This window comes from Cricetulus griseus, chromosome 3 (genome assembly GCF_003668045.3).
Source record: "Cricetulus griseus strain 17A/GY chromosome 3, alternate assembly CriGri-PICRH-1.0, whole genome shotgun sequence".
NCBI classification, from domain to species: domain Eukaryota; kingdom Metazoa; phylum Chordata; class Mammalia; order Rodentia; family Cricetidae; genus Cricetulus; species Cricetulus griseus.
In genome coordinates, this window is record NC_048596.1 from 31,510,485 (window position 1) to 31,527,360 (window position 16,876).

Genomic DNA, 16,876 nt, shown 5'->3' on the forward strand with positions numbered 1-16,876 from the left:
TTGCACCAAAACCCCAATAAAATTCTCACCACAAAGATAGCACAATCCAGCCAGGCAGTGGTGGTGCAGGCCTTTGATCCCAATACCCAGGAGGCAGAGGAAGGTGGATCTTTGTGAGTTCAAGGGCAGCCTGGGCTACAGAGTGAGTTCCAGGACATCCAGGGCTACACAGAGAAGCCTTGTCTTGAAAAACTAAAAAAAAAAAGTGGGGGAGGAGGAAAAATAATAGCACAATCCGGGGTCAGCAAAGGTAAGTGGCCAATACAAGGTGATATATCTGGTTAATACTAACATTCACATTTGAGTCAGAGTCAGGAAATGGAAGAAAGGTTGCAAAGTTCACCCATGGTTCTTGAAAGGTCTTTGTTTCAGAGAGCACTTTAGACAGAAGTGATGTGGTGACATAAACAGAATTAGAGGAGCAGGGAAGCTTTAACTTATGCATTTTTAGGTATATCATATTATATAATACTGACACTTGCAATAAAAAAAATAGTTTGAAAGTTAGCTCCAATGACTGAATGCACTTTTTGCTTCCTTCCAGCCTACTTCCTTCCTTCCTTCCTTCCCTTTTTCCTTTTTTCTTTCTTTTTATCCTTTCCCTTCTGTTGGGGGACCAAGAAAGTTCCATTAAGGAATGTCTTAAGGTCCAACCTCTGGTTTCAGTAAACAGGTCTGCTATTGTTTACCATAGCCTCTGTGTAGAATGCCTCCTAGTTTGCATCTCTACAGGACTAAGCATTTGAATAGGCCTGCACCTGGGCGAGGTGTGTGAGTAACAAGTAAGGACACAGATAGAGTTTGGGGTGATCTAGCAAAGAGGAGTCAACTGAAGGAGACAAAAATGGCCTCGTGGCCTTGGAAGCATGGTTAGAAAACAGCCAGGAAGATACTGAATAAAGAAGAGACTCTAGCTTTGCAGCATGGAACTGAGAGCTCTCTAAAGATGACAAGATGCCTGTGTTTAGTCTTTATCGCTGTTGGGTTGCTAGGAGTTTCCAAGTCCATGCTCCCCGACTCAGGCCCAACCTCATGGCTGCTGTGGCCTGGGGCTGAGACATGCCAGGCCAAAAGACCCTTCTTGCATTGTTTCCAGTCCTGGGCTTAGCAGTAAGTTGATTGAGCAGCAAGAGGACTGCAGTTCAGAGCTGTAGATGTACATAAATGCCAGGTGAATATGAAGACTCGATTGTAATTCCAGCCTCCGAAAGCAAATCGCTAGGGTGAGACAGCCAGCAAGACTCGCCAAATAAATTTCTGGGTTGGACTGAGAGACTCTGTCTGAAAGTTTCAATTAAGGAAGATTCCAGATATCAACCTCAGTCTACACATTGAGGTACATGCACATATAAGAACTTCTGGACCCGTGTATGTGCATATACATGTACCGGCATACCACAAACATATGTAAACAGGAAAACTTTGTTTACAGAGCCCTCTGAAAAGTCAGTTGTGTTATTGAAGGCATCTTATCTTCACAAATTTGAGGAGTCTGTGCCTAAGCGAAAGCAGCTGTGCTCATCTCCCTTGCAAGAGCTGCATTCCTGGAACGATGAGTTCTTCATGAGGATTTTGATCAACTGTGACAAAGGTTATTTCTTTGAGTTCCCAAAGTATTTCTCCTAAATAGCAATGTGAACTCCCTGGCCTTGAAGTCCCGTAGATAAAGAGGAAGCCTCATGCCTCTGGAAGCTAAACAGGAATTTCTTTAAACTTTAATATCAAATTGTCTGTTTTCTATTGACAAGCTTAACTGAGCAGAGACTAAATTCCAAGACACCCAGAAACACAGGAACCATTGCATAAAACCTCATAGCATTGTTATTCTGTGTCTAAATGAATGCAACTGTGCTCCTCTCCCTCGAAAGTGTGAGGTGAGAGTGAGGGGACACACATGGTAGCCCTTCTTTTTCCCTGATTCATCGGCTTGCTCTGCTTACTAGGCTTTCTGCTGGCTGGCTAGGTTGTTCCATAAGTAAAGCTTTTTCCTAATAAATATATCCTAATATCTTTACCTGGCTCCGGATAGGTATTCACTATACAATACATTAGTTGACAGTCATAGTGTTAGACCCCGGAAAACTCAGGTATCCGAGGTCCCAGGCCACGTTCTCGGTCACCCCAATCACCAGGCGGATTCGAGTGCTTGCTGCAAACTGCACGAGGCTTTATTGTAATTTAACGAGCTAATCCCATGTTAGCTCGGGTCTTTCACCCATCCGCCATGGTGGATGGCTCACAAAAGATGGCTCCTAGGGCCTCCCAAGAGATCTTATAGGACAGCGTAAGGGGAGTGTCTAGGGGTACGCACAGGCTCACGATTGGTGTGCCTCCAGGCTTGGAGGGCTTGCCCTGTGTTGATTGGTCAACTGGTTGTTATGGCCCATAGGCCCTCCCAGGGTGGTTGCTCTATACTCTCTACGGCATTGCTGTGCTTGTCTGTAAAGCACACCCAGGGTCGTAAAGCATAGCGCCAACAGCTAACTTCTAATTGGTTCCTTGTCAGGAGGCAGGCATCTGACTTTCTAGTGTCTAGGACAAGGTCATAGAAGCACGTGTTCAGCCGTTATGGCTGCCAAAAGGGAAGCTGGTCCCTTCAATAGGATGTGTACAGGACTAACCTCTGAGCCAAAGTGTCATCATCTTCACAAGTTCAGCTGTGTCACTTTCGAAAGATCATCATAGGTGGGTGTGTGGGTTTATTGACCGTTAATAGTCCCCAAAGGAAGATAGGCAGGGGAAATCTTGGGACTCTGACCCGAGTATCCATCCACGCCTCTCCAACCGGTTGTATGCAATCTTTCCAAACTGCAACAGGAAGGGGCTAGAAGTATATTGATTGGGAGGGACTAGGGCAGGGGCTCCATCTTCAGAGTCATAGGGAAATTATGATCCACGCAGGGTGCAGACCATCTAGAGTGGCTGCTTTTAGGATACCCTCACTCCTGCGCCTAACTTCTTATCCATTGCTCTGTAAGTAAGCCTAATACACTCATTAGTTCCCCCAGAGTGGACTGTGGTGGAATTGTACCTTGGGTTGTTTGAGACTTTTTAAGGAAGGGAGGTAGATGTTGTCTAGTTTCTCCTCACCATAGAGAAACTTACATCAGTGGCTGAGCCTGGCTTTATTGAGGCAGGCAGGGGCCAGGCTGTTACTCTTGTAACTGTCATCTTTGAAAGGGGGCATGGTGGACTTCAGTTTCCAGCCATCTTTTCTTCTTATGCAGTTTCTTTTCCTAAAACTATTCTGTGTTCATATCTACAGCTGCCTTATCAGTCAATGGCTCTCAAGTCTAAGTCACAACCCCAGAGTGCGTTTCACATATCAGTCTGACTTTTGAAATCTGACTGGGACCTCTTCCCAGCATCTGCACAGTATTATGCCCTCAATCATTCTGCCCTTCTCCTTGCTCTAGCCAGTGACATCATCAACTGCCCAAAGAAAACCCTAGGTAGTTTCTTTGGCTTCTTCTTTTCCTTTGGCATTCTCCACCCTCCAAACCTCCACTTAATGGATAAACAAATCGTCCTAATTTATTTTTCAAGTATTTCTGGAATCCACATTCCTCCCTCTGTCATAGACCTTCCTAAACTGGTGAATGTTCAGGAGCTGAATTAAAGTGTGCCAAACTAGGAGTAACAGCCAAGTCTTTTGTAGTCCACCACAATAACTCAAGGAAGAGGCTGAAGCCAGGGAAGAGCTGCCCCCCTTATTTCCTCCTGTGTAAATACACTGGTGGAGTCTATCCACTGTAAAAGGAGCTGCAAGTGAAAGGATGGATGCCTGGGGCCAAAGATGAATAAGATAAGGGAGAATAACTGTGGGAAATCACTTAGCATTGAGTCCAAGAGGGAAAAGTGCGCTTAAGGTTCAGAGATTAGGAAAAGCCCTCCAAGGGATGAGGAACACAGACCTGTGAAAGCATGGCCGACTGAATGCAAGCCTGCAACTCCAGTCTTGGGTGCCTGGACTGTGTGCCATATCTGCTGTAGAAAAGACATGCTCCCTTCCCCCACCACCCACCCACCCACCCCACACCCACCACACCCCGCACCCCACCCCGCACCCCGCACCCCACACCCCACACCCGTGAGGCCTTTCTGTTGATTACCTGTGGTCAAGTTCGGAAGACCACACATGATTTTGCCCAGATCTAGTCCTAATCCCACCTCTGCCCACCTACCCTGGCCCAGGACATAGTCCTCTCTAGCCTCCGGAGTGACAAGATCCTCCTCATAGGTGCCCTCAAGCCCATCTTCCCATCCTCCAACCTCTTCTTTATTATTAGTGTGTGTGAGTGTGGTGTATGTGTGTGGCATGTACACACATGAGAAGAGTTGCATGAGTCTGTACAAACGTGTGCAGAGGCCGAAGACGGTGTTGGATCCTCTGCTTTATTGCTCTGCACCTTATTCCTTTGGGACAAGGTCTCCCTCTGAATCTTATGATCATGTTTCTTCAGCGAGGCTGGCAGCCTGCAAGCCCCAGTGATTCTTTCCAGTCTCTGCCCCCTTCCCGCATCGACACTGCTGGGGTTGCTAGTGCATGCAGAACCACACCTTGTAGCAAGTCTTTCTCTGTACCACCAGCTCCCAAGTAATGGCACAGAGACTTATTATTCATTATGAAAGCTCGGCCTCAGCTTAGGCTTTTCCCACTAGCTCTTATAACTTAAATTAACTCATTTATTCTAATCTACATTCTGCCTCCGGCCTCCTTACCTCATCTCTCCACGCTGCCCATGCCATTTTCCCCATCTGACTGGCAACTTGTCTTTCTTCCTGTCTGAGCCCTCTCTGTGCCTGCAAGTCCCACCTAATACCTTCCTGCCTAGCTATTAGGATCATTCAGCTCTTTATTAAACCAATCATGCAACACATCTTCACATAGTGTAAAGAAATATTCCACAATATTTCCCCTTTTTTGTTTAATTACAAAGCATAGGTTTCAACTCTAACATAACAAAACTACAAATGATAAGAACAATAATCAGGTAAGAATTACATTTACAATGTCCGGTCTACTTGTATTTGACATATTTGGTGAAAATACTCTATTATCTATCTTATCTTGATGAATTTAAAGTTTTATACATGAACCATTTTCTATCATAACTTGTATCTTAAAACTATCTTTTTAGACATCAAAACATTTTTTTAGATAAATTTAAGCTTTTATATGTATCTCAACCTTATACATTTTATATCTCTTTCGTGAGTTTCTTTTTTGAATTTGGTAACAAAGAAAATGTAACTTTAACTATTTTGTCTTCAAGTTCATCAGAGACCCAAGAAAGGTATAATATTACCTAAGTACACAGGAAGTTCAGTGCAAGAAAATTCCAAAACTATGAAATGACAGAGACATCTGGCTACTTGGACAGTCGCCCAGGGTTCCTCTGCAATGTTGAGGCGTCCATCTTCAGCCTACAGGCCTAGAATATCTGACAGACTTTTCTGTGAAGCAGGAATTTTGAAGGACTGTTCCAACTTGTCTTGACAAAGTTGGGCAATTACCTTCGTTTGCACCTTGCTTCTCCAATTTGGACAGTATGCTGTCAGCAGTTGAGGCAAGGGCAGTGTCTTCCCTTGTGACTTTGTCACAAATGAAAGCAAACTCCATATGGAAGTTCTTTGATGTCCATAATCCTCTTTTGGAGTAAATTGGTGCTGTCAGGAGGAGGTGTGTCTCACTGTCATGAAAAGCCCTATGGTATTTAAACATTAAAATGCCATATTCTGTAGTCTCTGAAGTATTTGAAGATCATATCTACTTAAAATATGTATCTGATTAACCATGAAAATATACCTAACATGACTATAAGTTTGATTGTAATAGATGTCTAACTACTAACCTGTATTACTTTATTATCCTAAATAGCATTCAAGGACTAGAACTTTACATTACATTTTTAAATGAGCTGCATAGGTACAACACCTTAAACAAAAATAGACACATATGTACAGTATAACAAAAATAACTTTAAATTTGTATAAACATATAAAAATCCATACCAATGTAAACTATGCGACTAGTGGTTGTTCAAAAGTAGACTCAACAATCCACCCTTTTATCCCACCATTTCTATACTAGATCCCCTTTTTCCATTTAGAAAGAGATCCCTGAATTTAATCTCCTTTGTTTAGTTCTTTTCCTGACCATGACCAATAATAACTTGTAACCAACACCCCCTAAATGATGACAAACACCCATAACCCACCGAATGACCAAAAATCACCCATCCCACCTCTTAGGAATGTGGGCATTGTGTTCTCTAGATTGCTTCCTGTTATCTTGGGGCGATGGTGTCTTTATGAGACCCTGAGATAATGGTCAAGTCCTGGGAGAGCTAGCTGTATCATTGGTTGTCTAGTTCCTGTGTAATTGGAAAGTGTAGGGTTTATCTGAAGTCCTGGAAACAGTAACCTGTCAGGCTGGACCACCTCAGCTAGTAGCTTTGAAGATGTTCTAAATGCAGAATTTTGAGAGGAAACTGCAACAAAGGCATTCTGAGAGTCTGGATCACTTGGGCTACTTGTCTTTATTGGTATCCGGCACAAATATGATTTAATGTAAGAGCTTATCGTGTCCATATCATTAAGAACCCCTAATAGGAATAGACTTTAACTCAAATGGTTAAAATGAAAAGCTTTGACAATGGGTCTAATTAGAAAGGTGTGGGCAGGATTAAGGAGATGGAAATAAGTGAGGTTGTGTTCATCTGTAGGCCCAAAGGGGCAAGAAATAGTTATTCAGAGGGAGCTGGAGCCACAGAGGGGCATCTGACAGGACCTGTGGTCACGGTAGGGTAAATCCACAGTGACAGAGCCATGCCCAAGCCATGGGCAGCCCAGGGACTGGGCCCAGCGGGAAGCCAGTAGGCAGGACACGGGAATTAAGGATCCAGTGGGGAATCCTCATTCCAGGCAGGAACAGCAATGCATTCTGAAACTAGTGAAAAGCAAGCAGCTCTCCTGCTTGAGAGTAGCATTTTTCAGATAAAGGTTGGAGAAGTTAAGGTCCAACAGCCAGGAAGAAAAAGGTCTGACATTAGACCAGGTAGTTTAACCTGAGAGCTCGCACCTTGAACTGTCACTAGTGAATGGCGTAGAATCTGGTTTGCCCCCAGTCCATTGTACATAGAGTAGCATGCTACTGTTAAAAAGAACTGTTTAAATTGCTGTGTCTAGAAGTAGATGTTTGAGTCTCAATATGCTTCATCTGGGCATTGTTATTTTCTTTGTTTGTCTTTTCAGCATATGCTCTCCAAAGTCGGAATGTGGGACTTTGACATTTTCTTGTTTGATCGCTTGACAAATGGTAAGTTACCTCCCGGAGAATTCTCACTAAAATACACACCATAAAGTAGATTCATTTCATTAGAAACAAATTGTATTTTTAGACAAACTACTTTTTCCTTCTTTTGTCACTCTCATAAATCTATAGTCAGTCAAGACAGACTAGGGAGGGGAAAATTAATTCAGATGAAGAATGAGGACTGAATTTGACCTTAGCGTGTTAGGACGGTTTCCTTCTGACCTGTGATCCCAAAAGAATTAGGAAAGCACTGATTGCATTCCTTCCTCTCAGCTACTGTGGCCATGTCCAAATGTAGAGAGTTCATTGCTAGTCAGTGGCAAGTGAACACACAAAAGCACACCTGACTAGTCCTAACCCTTACGGACAAGGTGCTTATACAGCTTCTTAAGCAAACTGAGTCTGCCCGTTGCCGGCATTTCTCAAATAAGTTTGGCATTGTCAGGAGGAAGCAAATGCTAGGGAAAGAGGCAGATTCAGGTGGATCTCTGTGAGTTCAAGGCCAGCCTGGTCTACATAGTGAGTTCCAGGACAGCCAGAGCTACATAGGGAAAACCTGTCTTGAAAAACAAAAACAAACAAACAAAAAACCCTAACCATCTAAAGACACAAAAGGGGTGGGTGGATCTTGGTTCCACCTAGGAACAAGTTCTACCACTCATGAATGGACAAAGATTAAGAAAATTTACTGACCCCAATGCGACAGAAATACAGGAGTTTCTGTATCCAAACAACATCCAAGGTGCTATGGGGTACATAGAACACCGGGATTATATATTCTTAAGGTCACAACTGTATAGTCAGATGCAAAGAGGGGTCTTGTGTGCCTGACCTTGTGTGTCTCCTGGTATACTCCCTTTTCCTTCCAGTTTTGTTTTTATATGTATGAGTGTTTTGTCCACATGAATGTCTATGCACCACTTACGGGCCTGGTCCTGCCGAGGCCAGAGGAAGGTGTCAGATACCTTAGAACCAGAGTTATACAGGGTTGTGAGCTGCCATTTGGGTACTGCTCTAAAAGAACAGCCAGTGCTCTTAAGCTCCGAGCCATTTCTCCAGTCCCTCTACTGATGCACCTTTAAGGTAAACAGTCCCAGGCCCTAGGGTATAAATGTGAGGTTACAGAGGATGTTGAAATAACACCTGATTTTCTTCCCTTGATAACTATTTTTTTCTCTTTGCAGCTCCTCTGGCAGGAAAGGAAAGGCAATACAACAAGGCATGGGTCAGCTCCATGGTTTGGGAAATCATGAAATTGCTTTGGTACTGACAGATTATCTGATGGGCTTCAATTAGACCAACTCAGAACCAAGTTAGGTAAAAAATTAATCTTCTACCATTTTGATTCTCGGAACTGCTACAGCTATAACCGCAAGTTGCCTAGCTTGTTCCTGGAGACTGTCAGTGACCAGTTGGCTATGAACCTATGGGTATTAACACTTGCCTGCACCCATTACTGTAGGTTTCCACCTTCTTAAACCTCACCCTTTGTTCTCCTCTTCAGAGCAATCTTGTGGTTTTAAGCAAATCTGTCTACCAAATCACACCCCCTAGAGCCCTCATATAAAGTTCTTTTGTACTCTCCAGCTTTGATATTGACCAGGGATATTGATTAGATTAAGTTCAAACTTTTAAAGATCGAAAAGCTACATGTTCACATGGTTAAAATAGAAACTTATGTGGTGGGAAACAGATTAAATTTTAGTTGGGGAAGTCCCATCCATGGAAAGGTCACTTGCATGGAAGGGAAGGTTCACAAATACTACTGTGTTCATCCCCAGTATCCTTTGATTTTGCTATCTTGTATCTGAGTGTTTTTTTATAACATGCTGTGGGCTTTTCCCAGCAGCACTGGGCAGTCCTTGTCTGTAACTTATCTACCTTCTACCTTCAGCAGTTTCTAGGGCCCTAAGTAGTTTTGTCATGTGAACAGCAGCTGGGGCACAGGAGGAGGAGGGAGAGGAGGAGGAGAAGAAGGAGGAGGCCCACTTGGCACCTGCATCTTGTCTTGCCTTTGTTAACCTGTCATGGGCATGCTACATGGAGGATGGGGTAGACACACCTTTTTTAAAAATTTAATTATTTTATATTTGTAGATGTTTTTCAGCATGTATGTCTATGCATTGTGTGTGGGCAGTGCCCAGAGAAACCAGGCAAGGGTGTTAGACCTTCTGAGAATGGAGTTACAGACAGTTGTGGCTGCCAAGTATGTGCTGGGAACTGAACTCCTGTCCTTTGGAGGAACATCAAGTGCTATTAACTGTTGAGCCAGCTCTCCAGCTCCTAGACACACATCCTTTCAGATGCAAAATGGACAGAGGTGGAAAGGAGTTAGCCTCCATGACATGAGGAGACATGAGACCTGTGGGAGCTGAGTTTGGGGGAATGCCAAGAGTCTGCCTGGACATTTCTCTTCTTGCAACTTTGAGGATGCATGACTATCTTGGAATGTGTCTGTGGCAAATGTTAGGGTTTGTTCATGTTAACTGTTTTCAATCATGGTACAAGTTAATTAACTTACTCATAAGCAATATATCATTTCTTTCTCACCTTGTTCATATGAAAGTGGTGTTTTTAAGTTCTGCATTTGCAATCGGTCTGTTTTGACTGGCAAATCACATTCTTGTTCTTCAAAAATGATTGCCTGTGACTTGGAATCTGAACAGAGCCTAAAGGAGCCATGACTCAAAAAATGTTCCCTTCACAGCTCTCCAAAATTAACAGGAGTCCAACTGGAATGATCCTTCCAGAAACTGACTTCAACCAAGTTCCTGTGAGTGTAGAAAGCACGCAGAAAAGGAAGTGGGTAACTTTTCCCATCTTTTCACTCTTCCCTGCAGGTAGAAAGATCTACTTCCATTATCATAAGTTTGAGGATCCTTGGTTTTAGATGAAGAGATTGTGAAAGATGTTTAGGAAATAAACTGACATGTCATAGACCGTGTGACCAAATCCAGCTATTGTAAAAGGAAGTTGGAAGAGGTTTGTGTTTCTTGAGGCTTTTTAGTGATTTAAGAACCAATTTTATAATTGCTTCTATCCCTGTGTTCTTGTCTTAGTATTTTTATATTAGCACATTATTACTGTGATATCACATCTTTGATGTGTTAGCTATATTTTTCCCTCCATGCACTGGCATAAAGTTGTGCACATTATAATTTGAGGGGAGGATTGAGAGAGTCCCATAAAACTCAGGTTGGCCTCAACCGCTCATGCAGTGGAGACTGACACTGAATTCCTTATCCTTTTGCCTTCACGTCCTAAGTGCTGTGATTGCAGGCATTTGCTACTATGCCTGGGAAACGCAATCTTAAATGGTTATCTCTATACCCGGATAGGCTGTATGGAGCACACTTTGGGAAACTAGCTTACAGGCTTCATGAGGATCCTTCCAGCTTTAATATTCCAGCAGGTTGACCCTTGTCAAGCAGAGAGCTGGTATCAGACAACTAGGTATGGGTTTTTTTTTCGTTTCCCTCTGGTTCTCACATGCATTGGCTGCATAAACTGGGCAAGTCATTTGAAACCTCTTACCTACATTAGCTTTTCCCTATGAGTCAATGAGACAATAAATGCCAAGTGTTTACTAAGTGCTTAGCCCTACAGCACGGGTTTGAGTCAACCATTATTATCAATGCCAGAATCACAGGTAAAACAATACAAGCAGGACTTTGCTGCAGGGCACCGAAGTTCTGGAGATATCACAGTTTTACAGCTACTGAATACGCACATACTTGACTTGCTGGCACTTTTAGTTAATGGTGTCTGGCTTTCTCTGAGCCTAATGCAAGTCCCCTTAACATCAGGAGAACTTCAACAGAGACTCTGGGTAAAAGAGAGATACTCTAGTTCCAGTGATTTTGTTTAGAGACACCATGTTAGTCTTAAACTCACAATCTCCCTGGCTCAACTTCTCAACAGGCTGGAATTTCAGACCACCACACCCTCTTTAGGTGCCCTTTTAGGTGTGATGGAACCATTTCCTCCCCACAACATGCAAATCACACCACTGATTCGAAGGGAATTTGTTTCCGTTTGCTCTTAAACGAGCTAGGGCTAGTTCTCATGAAGGGTGGGCATGGAAGTTGAGGTGAGTGTGAGCAGGAAATTATTTTCCTGTGGGAATGTTTCTAGAATTCATGAGAACAGCCCTGCATTGACGTAAGTGACTTTATGAAAAATGACTGTCTGAATACTTGAATTTTTCATGGCTGGTCCTGATAGCATTATATGAAGTCAGGGCTGTCATTAACCCTCTGTCACAGATGAGAAAATAGAGCCAGAGAAAATGAACTAACCCGAAGCTGTGAGACTATTAAGTGGCCAAGTGACGACTCCAAACCAGATGTTTTGGCTTAGAAAAAACGTGCTCTTACCATACCAAACCCAATGTCTCAACATTTGCCTTTTTATGATGTAACCTCCTTAGCCCCACTTAAAATCAGCCCCTAGTCAGTCCAGCCCCTATTCAAAGAAATAACAACACGATGATCAAAGGTAGACTGGGAAGCTCACCTCAGCTACCTGCATACTGTGTGTGTGTATGACTCTGTGAGTGAGTTACCTGTTCCTTTGCTTCCCTGCATATGAAGTGGAAATGGTCACAATGGATATTTCATGGGGCTCTTGTGGATATTAAATAAAGGGCTGGGGACTCATAATAAACACATTGTAACTGTTGACTATACTTCGTTTCTCCCTTCATGATTGCATAGAAATTTATCATATTTATCAGTTTATCATGAAATCCTTTAAATTTAGACCCTTCTATGGTTTGCATAAAGTGTCATGACCTGCAATTTTGGAGAGGTTCCTTCCTTGGAGCTCCTGGAGGTCCTAGCAGAGTGATCTCACAGTTTCTCCCTAGGCTGTGCAGCCTGTGCTCCTGGCAAAGAACAAATGTGGCTCATATTTTAGGGAATTCTTTCTTGAGTCTTTTCTCTACAACCTAGATAGAGCCTTTCTCCTCACTCAAACCTTTGTTCTTCTTTTCATTTTGGAGAGTTTTCTTTTCTATCTTTTTTTTTGGGGGGGTGTTTGTTTATTTTTAAATATATTCTTTCCTCCTCATCAAAGTTAGTTTGGACAGGAAATTTGCCGTGGCTTTCTGAACTTCTACAATGTCATGCTCATTATTTCTCTTCAGCTGTATTCTTACCAAGACTTACCAAGACAGAACTTTAAAACCCTCCTGTTTCAGAAATACTGAGATCATAAGGAAGCCTTGCAAATCATTTCTATAAAGATCACAGAAAATATATCATGCCCAGAAGGGAGATATTTATTTCTTTTTGTAATATGTGAAACAGGAAAATAATTTTCAAAATTTTGGTTGGGGGGGGTGAAAGGTTCAGGCATTATGCTGGCCTGTCCCTGTTACCTGGCAGAATCCACTCAGACAGTACCCTGGTCAGCCCAGGGTTCCCTAGGAACTAAGTCTGCACACAGGTGTAAAGGACCCCTTTAAAAGACAGACTCCTGCCCACTTAGGCTCTCTTCTCTTACTTACTCTCTCTTGCCTTCCCTCTCTCTCTGCTTTCTTACTCTCTCTCTCCTCTCTTCTGTTCTCCCCCTCCCCCACCTGAAATAAACTATGGTTAATGTACTCTAGTTCGAGTTCCATCGCGTGGGTTTCCATCTTGAGTTTTCTTTTTCTAATTTTTAAACTTTTACAAAATAACAACAGTGGGGGCACAGGTATTTTGAGACAGGGCTTCTTTGTGTAGCTTTGGCTGTCCTTGAACCAGTAGCTGGGGTCTGTGTTAATATCCACAGCCTGTGTTGCAACAAAGGGCCTCATGAACACCTGTAGTCTGGGCAGCCACCTAAGACCAAGTTAGTGTCTGAGAGCCTTGCTGCTGCTGGGGCCATACAGATCTCAGAGGCCTACACTGACATCCTGGGCCATGGTATTATCTGGACCTGGGCTACTGCTAAGGCCATGTCTGTGTTAATGTCCATGGCTCATGTTACCACTGAGGACAGTGAGGCTCAGGCTGTGGAGTTGGCTCCACCTCTTACTGGCTGCAGCTCTGAGGAGAACCTGTCCTGTCCCTAACTTGGGAGAGCAGGCCCTGCACCTAGCCTGAGCAGCACAGTAGAGATAATCCCATTGGCAGGGGTGCGGGTGAGCCTGCCAGAGTGTAGGAGAGTGACAGAGCTAGCCCCATTATCTGTCTGTCATGGGTTGGTGTGGGCAAGGGAGAGATGACCCCCCATGACCCTCAACACCTACTGCCAGTGGTACGGCTAGTCCCAGGGTCACCAGAGTTTCTCTATAAACAGAGTTTCTGTTCCGTCTAGTCTGGCCACTCCTCAGTCCCAAATAAACACACAGAGGCTTATATTAATTATAAACTGTTTGGCTGATGGCTTAGGCTTCTTACTGGCTAGCTCGCTCTTAATTATTAACCCATAACTATTAATCTATGTATTTCTACATGGCATTATCTTACTGGAGAATGCCTGGTGTTCTATCTTCCCAGTAGCTACAAGACATCTCCTGGCAGCTCCTCTCTACCGTCCTCTTCCCAGCATTCTCTAGTCTGGTAGCCCCACCTATACTTCCTGCCTGGCTACTGGCCAATCTGTGTTTCATTCGTCAACCTATAAAAGAAGCATAAATACAGAAGGACAGCCTCTATCATTTCTTATTGACTGCAGCACACGGGAGAGTGGGCCCTGCACCTTGCCTGGGCAGCACACTAGAGCTGGCCCTGTTGGCAGGGGCGCTGTTGAGCAGACCCTGAGGTAGAGAGAACAGGAGAGTTGGCCTCACTCCTTACTACCTACTTGCTGTGAATGAGCTAGCCAAGGCAGGGGTGGAAAACTCACCCTGGTGGTAACAAAGAGGCAAAGTTGGCAGGATGACCACCAACCCAGCTACCACCCAGGCCCCGAACCAGGGCTATGAATTAGCCCACCCCAATGTCCAACTCATTTATGAACTGCTAGAGCATGTGAAGGGGTCAGACCTACAGATCCAAAGCTGCAGAATGTCCATGACACAAGGCAACAGCAGGATATCCAAGAGGAGCCCAGTGAGGGCCCAGTATGAAGAGTGTAGCAGAAGGCGGAAGCCTTGAACCAGACAAATGTCTTGTTAGAACCCTGGAAAACCTCAGGCCTCCGAGGTCCCAGCCCAGGACCGCAGTCACCAGGCAGATTCGAGAGCTTGCTGCAAACTACACGAGGCTTTATTATTATTATTTTTTTAACGAGCTAACCCCATGTTAGCTCGGGTCTTTCACCCACCCGTCATGGCGGATGGCTACAAAAGACACCTTGAACCAGCTGCCGAGCGATCTTGTAGGGCAGCATAAGGGGAGTGTCTAGGGGTATGCACAGGCTCAGGATTGGTGTGCCTCCAGGCTTGGAGGGCTTGCCCTGTGTTGATTGGCCAATTGGTTGTTATGGCCCATAGCCACTCCCAGGGTGGTTGCTATGCTCTGCATGTCATTGCTGTGCGCTTGTCCGTAAAGTACACCCAGAGCAGTAAAGCATAGAGCCACCAGCTAACTTCTTATTGGCTCCTTGCCACAAGGCAGGCATCTGACCTCTTAGTGACCAGGCAAGGTCATAGCGAGCATGTGTTACTGTCATGGCTGCCGAAATGGGGGGCTGGTCCCTCCAGTCTCATTGTAATGAACACTTACAGGAAAAGATGTATGAACTAAAAGGTACATTGTATGACTCACTGTGCCACACTACAGCTTCAATGCCCAGACTTTTTGTTTGTTTGTCTGTTTTTAGTTTTTCTTTAAAATTTTATTTTATTTTATTTTGGGGCAATTGCAAGGGCAGAGGGCACTATAAAGGGATAGGTAGACAAACGGGATTGGAATGCATGATGTGAAAGTCACAAAGAATCAATAAAAATGCAGCAAGTATACTGATACATACCAGCAATCTCAGTACTCATCCTGGAGGTGGCAGCAGGAGCACCAGAATTCATGGACAGCCTCAAGTACAAAAGGCTAGCCTCAGCTACATAGAGTTCAAGGCCAGTCAACTACCTGAGACTTGGTCTTAAAAATACATTGAAGTACTACTTATGTACTCTGAGCCATGTTACATAAATTTATTTTACCTTTTTTTTTTTTTTTAAATACAGGGTCTCTCTATATATCCCTAGTTATCCTGGAACTTGCTACTTAGACCAGGCTGGCCTTGAACTCTCAGAGATCAGTCTATTCTGCTACCTCAGTGCTGGTATTAAAGCATGCACCACCATGCCAAACCCCATATTTTACTTTTAAGGTTTGTTTCTTATTTTATGTGTGTGAGCTTTTGCGTGCATGTATCACTTCTGTACCTAGTTCCAGAAAAGGCCAGAAGAAAGTGTCAGATCCCTTGGAACTAGAGTTAAAAATGTTGTAAGATATCTTTATGGTGAACCCAACCAGGGCCCTCTCTCTAACCCCAGACATTTATTTGTTAAAATACCATATCTCTTTTAAGACTCAGTTCCAAAATCTTTCAGGATTCAGATATTTTGTTTTACTTTAAAAAAATTTAAACTTTGTGTGTGTGTGTGTGTGTGTGTGTGTGTGTGTGTGTGTGTGTGTGTACTCAAGCGCACTGTCTCATATGTAGAGATCAGGGAACAACTTGAAGGATTTGGTCCTCTGCTCCAACAATGTAGATCCTGGGACCCAAACTCAGGTTTCCATGCTTGATAGTAAGTGCCTTTACCTGCTAAGCCATCTTGTAGACTCCTGAATGGGTATTTTAAAGATTCTGTCAGGGAATAGTGAAGATGGAGGTTTCTGTTTCACCAGGTCCTGCCACCCTTCAGCCCCAAATAAAAACATGGACGCTCTATTAATTTATAAACTGTTGGCTGATGGCTAGGGATTCTTATTTATTAGCTCTGCCTTAATTATTTACCCATTTCTATTAATCTATGTATTGCCATGAGGCTGTGGCTTACCCATAATCCGGCATGTTACTCCTTTGGTGGCATGGCATCTCTTGGACTCCCTCCCCAGAATTCTCCTCCTCTCCTAACCCCACCTATTTTCCTGCCTCTACGGGCCAATCAGTGTTTTTTTCTCCGACCAACAAGAGAAATATATACAGAAGAACATCCCCCATCAGAATAGTCTCAAGGGAGGACATTTAGTACTATCTTCTTGTAATTAGGTTTTTGTTTTGTTTTGTTTTTTGAAAAACAAAATTTTTTTGTTTAACAGCCCTAGCTGTCCTGGAACATGCTTTATAGTCCAGGCTGACCCCAAACTCAAATTTACTTTGTAGACCAAACTGGTCTTGAACTTATGATCCTCTTGCTGCAACTTCTCAAGTTCTAGGATTACAGATTCATAGCTCTATGCCTGGATAAGACATGAACTAATTAATATGAAATTTTGTATGTGTTCATGTCTATGTATACACCTAAAGGTGTATATTGAATGGTGTCCATCTAAAAGGTATCTTTGGGTGTTTTGTTTTGTTTTTTACTTTATTTTTAAAGTCTACATTTTTAAATAAACTACAGTCGGAAATTTTTGTTCCAAGGATCTTTCTATGGAACATGAATGTATAAATTATAAATAT